The sequence below is a fragment of the Ovis canadensis genome, chromosome 4 (assembly GCF_042477335.2).
Source record: "Ovis canadensis isolate MfBH-ARS-UI-01 breed Bighorn chromosome 4, ARS-UI_OviCan_v2, whole genome shotgun sequence".
In the NCBI taxonomy this organism is placed as follows: domain Eukaryota; kingdom Metazoa; phylum Chordata; class Mammalia; order Artiodactyla; family Bovidae; genus Ovis; species Ovis canadensis.
In genome coordinates this window covers 132,628,353-132,639,947 of record NC_091248.1, presented here as the reverse complement: position 1 = coordinate 132,639,947, position 11,595 = coordinate 132,628,353, and the positions used below count along the sequence as shown (strand labels likewise).

The window sequence follows — 11,595 nt, the reverse complement described above, 5'->3', positions numbered from 1 at the left end:
GAACACGCAGCCTCATCAACCCATTTCCCAGAGGAGCAAGTCGAGTCTGGGCTCATGTTGCTCGAGGATCCAAGGTTACACCACCAGGAAGCAGCACAGCGGACGCTCAGACCTTCAGACCCCAAAGAACCACGGTGCCGCCTGGGTCGGTCAGTGCTCATCACCCACCTGGGGATGCAGGTGGCGTCTTCTGCTCCTGAAAAGTGTGTACGTGTGGCTCACCCAGAGCCCTGGCACGAATGTTCAGGACAGGCCCATCCACAGCGGCCCAGACAGGAACCGGTCACCACATCCTTCCCTGGCCAACGGGTGACCAGAGCGGCTGGATGGGAGGTGGGAGGGGCCAGTGATAGACGAGACGGCCTGGTGGGTGGAAGCCTGGCCCCACAGGTGCCGTGGGGAACCTTCCTGATCTCAGAAGGTGAGAGGAGCGACGGGAACAGCTGTGAAGTGAGGGCGGGGCATGGGGGGACCCGGATGGGTCCCGGGACTGGGCTGCCTTGACTGTGCCGTGGACACAGACCCCACACCCATGACGAGGCTGCACGGGACCACACACACGCGTGTGCACACACATATACCAGGGGAACATGCAGGGCAGGTGAGACCTGGTGTCAGCTCTCTGCTGCCACGTTGAGCTTCGTCTTCCTTGGCGGGGACCGGGCGCAGGAGTCTGGAGTCTGATGGCGCTGTGTCTTCACTTCACAGCCGCACCACCAGCATCTCAGAAAGCTCCCAAGCGCCCGAGTGCACTGGGGCCTGGGGCCCTCACCCGAGGCATGCGGCCTTGGTAGGGGGTTTACACCACTCAGGGCAGACCACCATCCTATTCACACCATCGCTTGGCCAGAAGGGCTTTGATGACGTATTCTGCCTGGGGACTCAGGAAGGTATACTCCACGTTAAAGTGGCAATACCCTCTGTGTTCTGAGTGTTGAGCTGGCTTTCTCCCCTGTCTTCTACTTTCGCATTGAAAGTTCGTAGTGAAAAGAAGCAAAGAGTGGTCTAAATGACAAAAGGAGCAGTTATTCCTTCAGGCCTGAGCATGGCCATTGGAATGAGACGAAGTGAGAGTTCTGGAAGGCAGAGGTCTCCCGGGGGAGGGCCCGGGACCGAGCGTGCCCTCAGCTCAGTGTCGCCAGCTCTCATGGGGCTCGCAAAGCAGAGACGGAACCAGACCCTTCACAAGTCGGGCAGAGAAGGAGAGCATGGTGATGGACGCGGAAATCAGAGCCATGGGCCCGAGCCAGGGACAGGCCAGCATTAGCGGGCCACACGGGGCATCTGAGGCCAGGCCCCGGCCTGCTACAGAACACCCCAAGCCAGGACAACGGGCCGTCATCCACCCACCCTGCCCTCCACGGCCCCTCTGTCCCAGCTAGGGCTGATCCCCACGGGGAGAAGGTGTCAGGGAGCTTCCAGAACCGAGGGCGCCAAGGAACAGACAGGTGGGACGTGGACACGTGCTCGGGGGGTGGGGGGCCGTGGGCAGCAGGCTGACCCCCTGGGGCTCCCTTGGCCCTCCCATGGGCCCAGGTGGACTTCGGTAAGGTGGCAGGGCCGCCTGGTGGACTCTGGGAAGGCGGCAGCACAGAGGGGCCGCCCCAGTGGCGGTGCGTGCCCCCAGCACCTGCCCGGCAGGTTCCTGCAGCCGGCACGCGGCCTGCAGCCCATGCACCGGCACCCCATCGGGTGCAGGTTCAAACCCGACCCCACTTCCTCCTTCAACTCCCAGACTCGGCCACCCGCCCCAACGAGCCTCACCCTGACCTCGCACGGCACGCACCCGCGTTCATCAGTGAATTCCAGACCAAGCCCCAGGCACGCACATCACACGTGCTTGCCTGTGCACGTCACACGCCCGTCCACGCACACAGCTCGGGTCGGCTGGCCTGGCCCCTTCTGAGAGAGGCCTGCGTGGACGCGCTGGCAGGGGGCGTGGAGGGGCAGCGATCTCAGCCCCGGGCTCCGGGCCTGAGATAGGTAGGAGCCCCCCAGGCCCGCGTGCAGCCACAGGGAGCCCCCCCTTAGCGGCAGAGACCTGGTGCTAGGTGGGAGCACCGCTTGGCAAGGCAAGGCGTGGTTTAGGCAGAAAGGCATCTCAAAGAATGAGCGTGTGAGCAGAGAGAGGCCCTTCATCCTGCTGTGACAGCTTCGATGGCGAGGGTTTTGAAAGCGAACTCTAGGGGCTCGTCTGGAACTCACAGAGGGATGCGGGATACAGCAGCAAAGACGCTGATGAAAGGGGAACTCGAGGAAGTGGCCGCGGGGTGATCCCGCGCAGACCTAGGGAGCAAGGTGCCCTGGGCCCCTCAGAATCGCCGGGGCACTGACCAGGAGACCCAGAGACCAAGCAGGATGAGAGGCAGGCCCAGAGGCCAGCGTGCACCTGCTCCACCCCACCCGTCAGGGGGAGAAAAAGCAGAGGGAAGGGCTTCGACCACAGCTGGGGGGCTGCCCGGAGCCCCTCTCTGCAGCGGTCAGGTCTGACGCGGTGAGTCCTTCTGCTGCGATGCTTGGCCACGTGGTTCCCTCCACACAGCTTTCCCAGTGACAGAGACCCTGCTGCCCTTCCATAAGAGAGGGTGAGGAGCCCAGGTGGACATCAGCAGGTCCCAGGCACCCAAAGGGCGGGCACACAGCATCGCGTGGTCCAGGCGCCGGGGCGGGTCACGACCTCAGGAAGCACAGCTGTTGCGGACGACGCACGATAGCGTCCACGCGGATCCACCCAGGGACGACCACAGCGTCCCCTGCCCCGATTTAGCCTACAGGGACTTGGGGGGCCTGCCGGAGGTCAAGGCGTCCACTGCGGCTCAGTGGTCTGGGCCATTCACCATCCCAGTGAGTGCCGGGGTCACCCCTGGTGGGGGACACAGAAGGACAGCCCTGAGAGGGGTGACCCTGTCTACAGCCCCAAGGAGAGACAAGGAGAGGGGATGTCGAGGCTGACCCCGCACCTGCCAGGCTAAGCTCAGAGAAACCCAGTGCGGAGCGGGGGCCCAGGAAATGCTGCAGGCCCAGGGCAGGGGCCTCCTCCCACCACCCTGACTTCCAGACCAGACCGAGTGCCCAGGAAGGACAGGCAGACTTCATCTTGGCCAGATGGGGCGCCCATGCTCACACTGCCGGGTCAAGCGCGTGACAGGACGCGCCACCCTTGAACCTGGCTCCTCCAGCCACTGCCTGGACCGGTGAGCAGGCCCCCAGGTGGGAGTGAGCTCGCCCCGGGGACTCTGACACCTGCACGCTCCCAATGCCTGCTGTCCTTTAATAAAGTGTCAGCTTGTAAAAAGGGACTTTTCCTTGTGCTGGCTGCTTTCATCCTCTCTGTCAAGAGCCTTGGGTGACAGGGCTCAGGCGGTCGGGGGAGGGATCCCAGTGTGGCCCCCTTGCGGGCCCTGGAGAGGATTCCCGCACCTCTGGCCTGCCTCTCTTTTCCCCGCTCAGCATTTAGCACCAGGCCCTTTCCGCAAAACCCCCGCTCTGTCCACGGAGCAGCCCCTCCCCACCAGGAGTGCCCCCCCCCGCCCCGCCCGTCAACAATCCACCCCCACTCCCGGCCCCTCCTGGCTGCCCTCATCCGGCCCTCACGGCTCAGCCCCTTCCCGCCGCCAAGTCAAGTCCAAACCCGGCTCCTCCTCCAAGAAGCCTTTCATGTGGTTTCCACCTGATCTGAGAACACCTCCCGCCCGTTGTCTGCGGACTCTTTCTTCAGCCACCTTTTGAAAAGCCCAGGAGAGGACCCCGCTTCCCCCTGGAGCAGGCGTCTACACGGGCCCCACCCCGCACACCAGGAGCCAGGGCCGGGACGCCGAATGGATGGAGGCGGCATCCTGCTCTCGGCATCTCCCTCGAGCCAGGAGCTGCCTCAGGCTTGGGGGGCCAGCCCCTAGCCGGGCTGGTGGTGCTGCAAACGCCCAGGGACCAGCACCTTCCACGGGCCTCCCCCTCCCTGGGAGGACAGTGTGTAGGGAGCCCCCACTCACCCGAAGCCCAATTCCACGCGACTCTCCCTCTCCAGAACTCGCCCTGCCGGAGACTAAAGTGGGGCCTGAAGTCTGACAAAGCCACACTTGCGGTTTTCAAAAGAAGTCGTGTTTCATGAGGAACTACCTTTCTTGGCAGAAAATAATTGGAAAGTACCACAGATATCTCAGTAAAACACATCAAAAGTAACTTTCTATGGCTTGTTGCGACAAGTCCACTTGCGGCTTCCATCAACCTCAGCTCAACATCAGGTCTTCTCAGGCAGAGCAGACCATTAAAATACTCAACAGAAAAAGCAAATAGATGTAAGTCCTTCTCTGTTTGCCTGTTTTTCAAATGAAAGGCAATACTGAAAGAAGCAGGCGGCCCAACTTAAAGCACGCTTCTCTGATTCACGTGTTCGCTGCAATTACGGGCAAAGGATTTAAATGCCTAAGCTCTGGATCCCACCGATCTTTTTCGATGCTGCATGGTGAAGCCAGAACATTCTGAGCTGGTTTCGTACCTACGAAGGCTTGTCCAGCGCTGTGCAGTCTAAGGACAGTCAGAAGAAACTCATGCAGGATCAAGATAAGACCGCTAGAGAGGAGGCTTAAAGCAGACGAGAGGGTCGGGGGAGAGGGGCTCCATCAGCTTGGCCCCGAGGACTCTTCTCCACACCCCCAACCCCTGGAGGACAACCCTGCCTCCGGAAGGCAGACCCTGGAACCAAGCAGAAGCAGGCCCACCTCTAACAGACGTGAGGAGGGCTGAGGCTGGGCCCTGGGCTTCCTGGCGGCTGAGGCAAAAAAGGACGCTGGCCCAGGAGCGTGACTTTCACCTTGAAACAAAAACAAAACTTACTCATTTATCTCAAGGCCAAAGAGGGAAGAATCTTTCACCTGGAGGTAAATTTCAGCAGGATCTTTGACAAGATTCCCCGTGGGATGGGTCGGCTCTCTGGCCATGTTGTGTCTGTAAGCAGAGATCTAAACAAGCAGAAGACAGTTTCTTCCCCAGGCTTTTACAAGGTGGTGCAGTGGTGAACACAGCTGCCTCCCAAGCAGTTGACCCAGGTTCGATTCCTGGCCAGCACAGTCGATTTTAGGGTTTCCAGGTGGCGCTATGGTAAAGAACTCGCCTGCCAATGCCGGAGACACAAGAGACGCAGGTTCAGTTCCTGGCCCGGGAAGATCCCCTGGAGGAGGGCACAGCAACCCGCTCCATTATTCTTGCCTGGAGAATCCCACGGACAGAGGAGCCTGGCGGGCCGCAGTCTGTGGTGTTGCAGAGTCCGACACAACTGGAGCGACTTAGCACTCACTCTGCAAAGCACAGGAGCTCTGCTTATTACTCTGTGAACCACCTAGACGGGAAAAGAATCTGAGGAGACAGACATGTGTATGTGAATAACTGAACCGCTTTGCCGTGCCACTGAAACTGACACAACCTTGTAAATTAACTCTACACCAGTATAAAATAAAACATTTTAAAAAGAAAGGCGAGATAATTCTTAAACTTCTGTAGACTTTGTTTTCGTTTTACAAACTGGTTTCAACTTGGACTGAAAAAATAGAAGTACTGAACTGTTTTCATAAAATAAAATAGATTATTAAACAACAAGAACAAGGCAGCCACACCAGCCCTGCCGGCAAGCACAAGGAAGAAGCATTCCCCTGTCCTGGTGTGAGGGGAGCGCTTGGACCCACCTGCCCTCCCAGCCCCGTCCTCGGAGCGGCTCTGAGAGGAGGGGGTGCGGGGGTCCCACCGGCCGGCATGTCCTGGGGGCCTGCCTGCTCCCATCTCACTGGTCCTCGCAGCCCCATGAGGCAGCCCCTGGCCTTATCATCCCCCCACCCACGCGCGTGTGCAGAAACTGAGGCAGAGAAGAGTCACTGGGCCCGGGTCCAGGTGTCACAGCAGGGGCCGCCTGCCCGGTGTGCCCCCCGCGTCTCCTGGAGGGGCTCGGCCGAGCTCCCCACTGCAGAAGCCGCCCTGACCTGCCGACTTGAGGGCGGGCAGACCTAGGAGGTGGCCGAGCCGAGCGCCCCAGCCTGCCACGGGGCCTCGTTTGAGAACAGTCACCCATGGTGGCCCAGGCCTGCCGCTCCATTGGCCTCCCCAAGACATGACTGACACTGAGGTCGCTCCCCAAGGCCTCTCGGGCTAGCGGGTCCAGAGGGTGACTCCAAGTCCCAGGCCGCATCGCCGAGCCCTACCATCGAGGGAGCGCGCTCCTCCAGGCCTGGCACATAAAGCGGGCAGGCGACGTCCCGACCAGACGCTCAGGAGGAGGGGACCTGGATTAACAGCCTCAGAGACCGGGGCGCACAGTAGGTGCCGTACAGCTGAGATGTCGCGGTTTTGTTAGAGAGGCTGGTCAGGGTCTCACTGTCCTGACTAGTCCTGGCCGCAGTGATGTCAACAGCAGCCTTGTGGATGCTGGAGAATGCTTCCAGGGCGTCTCCACTAGGCTCCGGTGTCTACAGACCAGGAGTCCTGAGAGCAGCCTTAAGTAGCGCTTGGGAGGGGGTTGCAGTGCCTCGGACAGTGGACCAGAGTCGAGAGCTGGGACGGGCCCAGGAGTGCTGGGCAAGAGTAGAGGTGGTTGTTCCTGAAAGACGGGCCTCCTCTCTGGACAGCCTCCCCCTCCTTCCAGGCCCATCCGGAGGCCCCCAGACTGCTCAGATCCCCTCCCGTCTCCTTGCTCTGCGCCCCGTGTCCTTCCATGAGCCCTGCTGGACTCGGAGTGGGCTGGACGCTCGCAACGTGTTCCTGAGAACCTCTGTGAGTAAAGGGGGAGGGTGCGGCTCCCCTGCAGCTCCCGAGACCCGGGAAACAGCCCAGGTGAGGAGTGGACTAGGCCGGCATGAGCCGCCGGGCAGACGTCAGCAGAAGGCGCTGCAGCCGCATCGGTCATCAGCGGGACTCCCGGAGCCGATGGACAGGGGACAGGGGCCCCGTTGTGCAGCAGAATAACCCAGCTTTGTTCTGCTGTGTGTTTAGGCTCTTCTGAGTCAAATTCTATGTAAATATGTGATTTTAGCTTGGTCCTTTCATTTGGGGCTGTGCGTCGAATGGATGTGTTAGCTTCGAATTTATCACCATAGCACGCAAAGTGCTAGGAGCAGGATGCGGGCCTGGCTGAACCACGGCTAAGAATAGATCCAATTTATGCAAGCTGATTATACTTGTAGCAAGAGTGATAATTAGAGATATTTTGAAGAGAAAAAGAAAAAGAGCTCGAAAGTGGAGATAATTGGAAGATTCATCTCTCCGAGTCTCCGAGAGAGCAAAGAATGAGACCTCTAATTACATCAATAAGAAAATAATTATTGATAGCCACAATAATGTCTCTCCTGGTTCAGGGAGGCTCATGAACTGTTAGACCTATCCAATCAATCGAAAACCTAGAGAGGTCTTTTAACGATACAAACTCGAGAGAGAAGCCCGCACATGCAGGGTGAGGGAAGTTGTCCCCGTGATTAAACGCGTAACAGGTAATCGTCAGCAGCCAGGGAGGAAGAAACCCCACAGACCTGAAGGGCGGGATCTGGGGGTGCAGAGCCCCCCAGAGCTTCAGTGGGAGCCCTGCCTCCCACCTCGGGGGTTTAATGAAGACTCAGCGCAGGGTGGCATGGAGCCAGTGACTCGGAAGTGTCTCCCCGCTGCTGCCCTGCCTGGGGGTCACCCCCAAAGGCCTCTTTCAGCTCTAAGAACACACACTCAGGACCGCACTTGGAAAAGGCATTTCTATTTCCCCACAGAAGCCGCTGTGCAGAGGCTTCTCAGAGGTCAGACTGTGGCAAGCTGGCCTCTGTGGGCCCTTCCCCTCTCCAGCTCCGGGGCTCCCCATGTCCTCCCAGCCTGACCTCGCCTGCTGGCCGGGTCTACATCTGCCCACAAGCCTTGACCAGCACCTCCTCCCCTGGGGCCAGAAGCCTGGAGCTGTGGAAACACTGAAGTCCTCTTGTGGGCAAAGACGTCCAGGGAGCCGAGGTCAGGGTGCCCGCTTCTCTGGCATAGACACCCTGGCTCTTCAACGGGAGAGACCAGACGTATCAGTGAGGCCATCACCATCTGAACCAGTTCTCCTGGCCGTCCCACCCCCTGCCCTACACCCCCACACCAGGAGGCACACAGACCCGGCCTCAGGCTCAAGACCCCCACAGATAGCAGGCCTTGGGGTCTCCCAAGCCCCTGGGTTGCCGGTGACCCCCAAGTGTGCAGGGGGTAGGGGCATGTGACCTATGCTCTTCTCAGAGCCCCGTGGTCCAGTGGGCCTCTGTTCACCCACCTGTCGCCACCAGACCTGCTCCTGGACGGACGGACCCTCCTAGGTGCCCATGACCTTCCCAGGGTCAAGCAAAGGTCCAGCACACCATAAATGCCGGGAACGGATAATGAATGCATTGTAACACAAAACAGAATTCTGATGAACCTTCAGACACGGACCGTGGAAACCGTCGTCAAGCAGTGTTTCCAGCCATGGGGTGAAAAGGGAAGAGACCGGAGTGGAGCAGGAGGCAGGCTGTCAGCAGAGCGGGGCAGGAGGCAAGTCGTCAGCAGAGCGGGGCAGGCGGCAGGCAGTCACTGGAGCGGGGCAGGCAAGTCGTCAGTGCCCTTATTGTGCACCCGGCCCTGTGCTCAGTTCAGGGGGCTCACGGCTTTCGGGTCCTGACCTCGTTCTCCTGGAGCCCAGGCTGTGTTGGGAGGTGGGGGAGGGGTGTCTGATGTCACCCTCAGTTCAGGCCATGCCCCTTCGAGTCCAAACGCCCTGGACAGGCCTGTGGCTCTCAGTCATCTTAACAGGATTTTGTTGACTGTAACTTTGCCAACAAAGGTCCGTATAGTCAAACTATGGTTTCTCCAGTGGTCATGTACGGATGTGACAGTTGGCCCATAAAGAAGGCTGAGTGCCAAAGAATTGATGCTTTTGAACTGTGGTGCTGGAGAAGACTCTTGAGAGTCCTCTGGACTGCAAGGAGATCAAACCAGTCAGTCCTAAAGGAAATCAAACCAAATAACACTGGAAGGACTGATGCTGAAGCTGAAACCTAATACTTTGTCTACCTGAAGCAAAGAGCCAATTCAGTAGAAAAGATCCTGATGCTGGGAAAGATTGAAGGCAGGAGGAGAAGGGGATGACAGAGGATGAGATGGTTGGATGGCATCACCGACTCAATGGACATGAGTTTGAACAAACTCCAGAAGGTGATGATGGACATGGAGGCCTGGCATGCTGCAGTCCATGGGGTCACAAAGAGTCGGACACGACTGAGCAACTGAACAGCAACAATCAGAACCGATCCTTCGAGAGCTCCAAACATTCCCCTTTCCAACCAGCTGTCCACTGCTGCTGAGACACGGCAGGTTTTACAGACCAGGCCCCGCTGCCCAGAACAAACCCAAACAAAACAAGAAAACCTGCAGCCAAGACTCAACGGTATACTCCCCGCCCAGTGAGCCCGACTCCCTCAGCCTGACCGGACTGCTCAAACAGACGCCTAACAGCCTGACTGCTCTTGCGGACCAGTGGGTCGCAAACATCAGAAAACGACCCTGACCACGAAGAGGCTGTCGGCACTGGGCTTCCCTTGATAAGGGAAGGACGCCTCGCTCCATCTGGGCACTTGGATTTTGGTGTTTAAAAACGTTTGCAGTATCCAGAAGTGAAACCGTGAGCCTGCATCTGGAGGGAGAAGGGGAAGACTCCCGGCACGGTCCAAGGCTGCCCTGGCATCAGGCAGCCTTTGCTGCAGTGAGGTGGCACCCCAGATCCCAGGGCTGAACTCGGCCCGGGGGTCTGCAGGCTGAGCTGACTGCCCTGGGGGCAGGGAGTGGAGGGGGCCCTGATGCCCTCCCGCAAGGACTGTGTCCATCCGTGGGGACTGACCCCCTCACCAACCTCATCACGGCCCACCCTAGTGTCGTAACTCACAGGGTCCTCCCTCAGCACCTGCAAGGCTTCGTCTCTCCTGCCTGCTCCCCCTGGTCTGACGTCCACTGCCAATCCCTGTGATGAGTCCCCAGTGGCCCAGGCTGTACAGACTCTGCCTGCGATGCAGGAGACCTGGGCTCGATCCCTGGGTAGGACAGATCCCTTGGAGATGGAGATGGCAACCCACTCTGGTATTCCTGCCTGGAGAATCCCATGGACAGAGAAGCCTGGCGGGCTACAGTCCACAGGGGCGCAGAAAGTCAGACACGACTGAGCAACTTTCTCTTTCAGCCACCTCCCTGTGGGCAGTGCTGAAAGAGCCGGGCCTGGGGACCCAGGGATCAAGGAGCCGTGGTCCACGTTCCCAAAGCCCAGGGCCTCAGGGACGCTGCACTGACTGGTCAGTCCTCAGCATCGCTGTCTTCTGTGGGAGCGAAACTCCTTACAAATGAGCACAAGGACGGAATTTCCCGCATTTACAAAGAGAAGCTGAGGGGAGAAAGCAGGCTGGGAGGGAGGGTGGAGCCCCCCTCTAGTCATTTGCTTTTGGAAGACGTGGCTTGAGGCTTCTCACCAGAAAGGCTCTTAAAGGCCTGGGCTTCCGGCCATGCCAAGTTCTCTAAAATTAAGGTGCCTTTCTGAGAAAAGATCATGAGTCAGAATTAATCAAGGAAAATCAATCCACTTCTTGCCCTCACCCTAGCCCTCAGCCCCGCGGCCTTGAAGGAGGCTTCTGGGTCCAGCCCAGCCTGGCCAGACAGAAACTTCCACACCCCGAACCACGCAGGGAGCAGGCTCACTGGGACTCTGGTGGCAATGACGATGCAGCCTCACCTTCGCAAGGTCGCTGCACGGAGGAGGGGTGCAGCCCCCTCGGGGGGCGGAGGGGCGGGGGGCAGAGGGGAGGGGACACAGAAACCCTCGATGGGGCGCTGAGTCTGGCGCACAGAGGCTGCGTGCTCCATGCTTCGTCATCAACTCTCTGCTGAAGGGACAAAGCGGGTTTTGAACACGTTTATTTGACGTTTACATCTCTAAAGAGACTTCCCTGGTGGCTCAGACGGTAAAGCGTCTGCCTATAATGCAGGAGACCCAGGTTCGATCCCTGGGTCAGGAAAATCCCCTAGAGAAGGAAATGGCACTCCACTCCAGTCTTCTTGCCTGGAGAATCCCACGGATGGAGGAGCCTGGCCGGCTACAGTCCATGGGGGAGCAAACAGCCAGACACGACTGAGCGACCTCACTTTCTATAAAGACACCAAATTCCTAGCCTCTTTCCAGGCAGGCCCCTCTCAAGCCCATGTCCCCTGCCCGCATGGACCTTTCTCTGGAACTCCAGCTGAGGCCGGAAAGCCCCAGCTCCGTGCCCGCAGCCAGCTCCCCATCCCTGTGCCTGCTCTTCTCTGGGGGCCGTCTCGGCAGCAAAGTGGCACCAGGGCCAAGTGTCTGCCCCCAGCAAACACGCCCATGCCCTCGTAACAAGCTCAGCCTTGGGAGCAGCAGTGGGGCCTGGGGGCCACTTCCATCCGCCCGGCTGCCTCCTCTTCGTGGCCACATGGATGAAGCCCCAGGGAAGGGACAGGTGGTCCTTGGGGTCGGGAGGGAAGGAGGAGGATGGCGCATTCCCTCCTCCCACCAGACGGTCCTGATTGAGAGGTGATGAGGCTGTCGGGCCATCGGAGGGT

The 11,595-nt window shown here is 59.3% G+C and overlaps 1 non-coding gene across 1 annotated transcript; it reads left to right on the top strand.

Moving 5' to 3' along the window:
* The first annotated feature begins 10,955 nt into the window (after positions 1-10,955).
* TRNAY-AUA (transfer RNA tyrosine (anticodon AUA)) lies at positions 10,956-11,028 on the top strand. Its single transcript has one exon. It is a non-coding gene; the product is annotated as a tRNA-Tyr (tRNA).
* Positions 11,029-11,595: the final 567 nt, after the last annotated feature.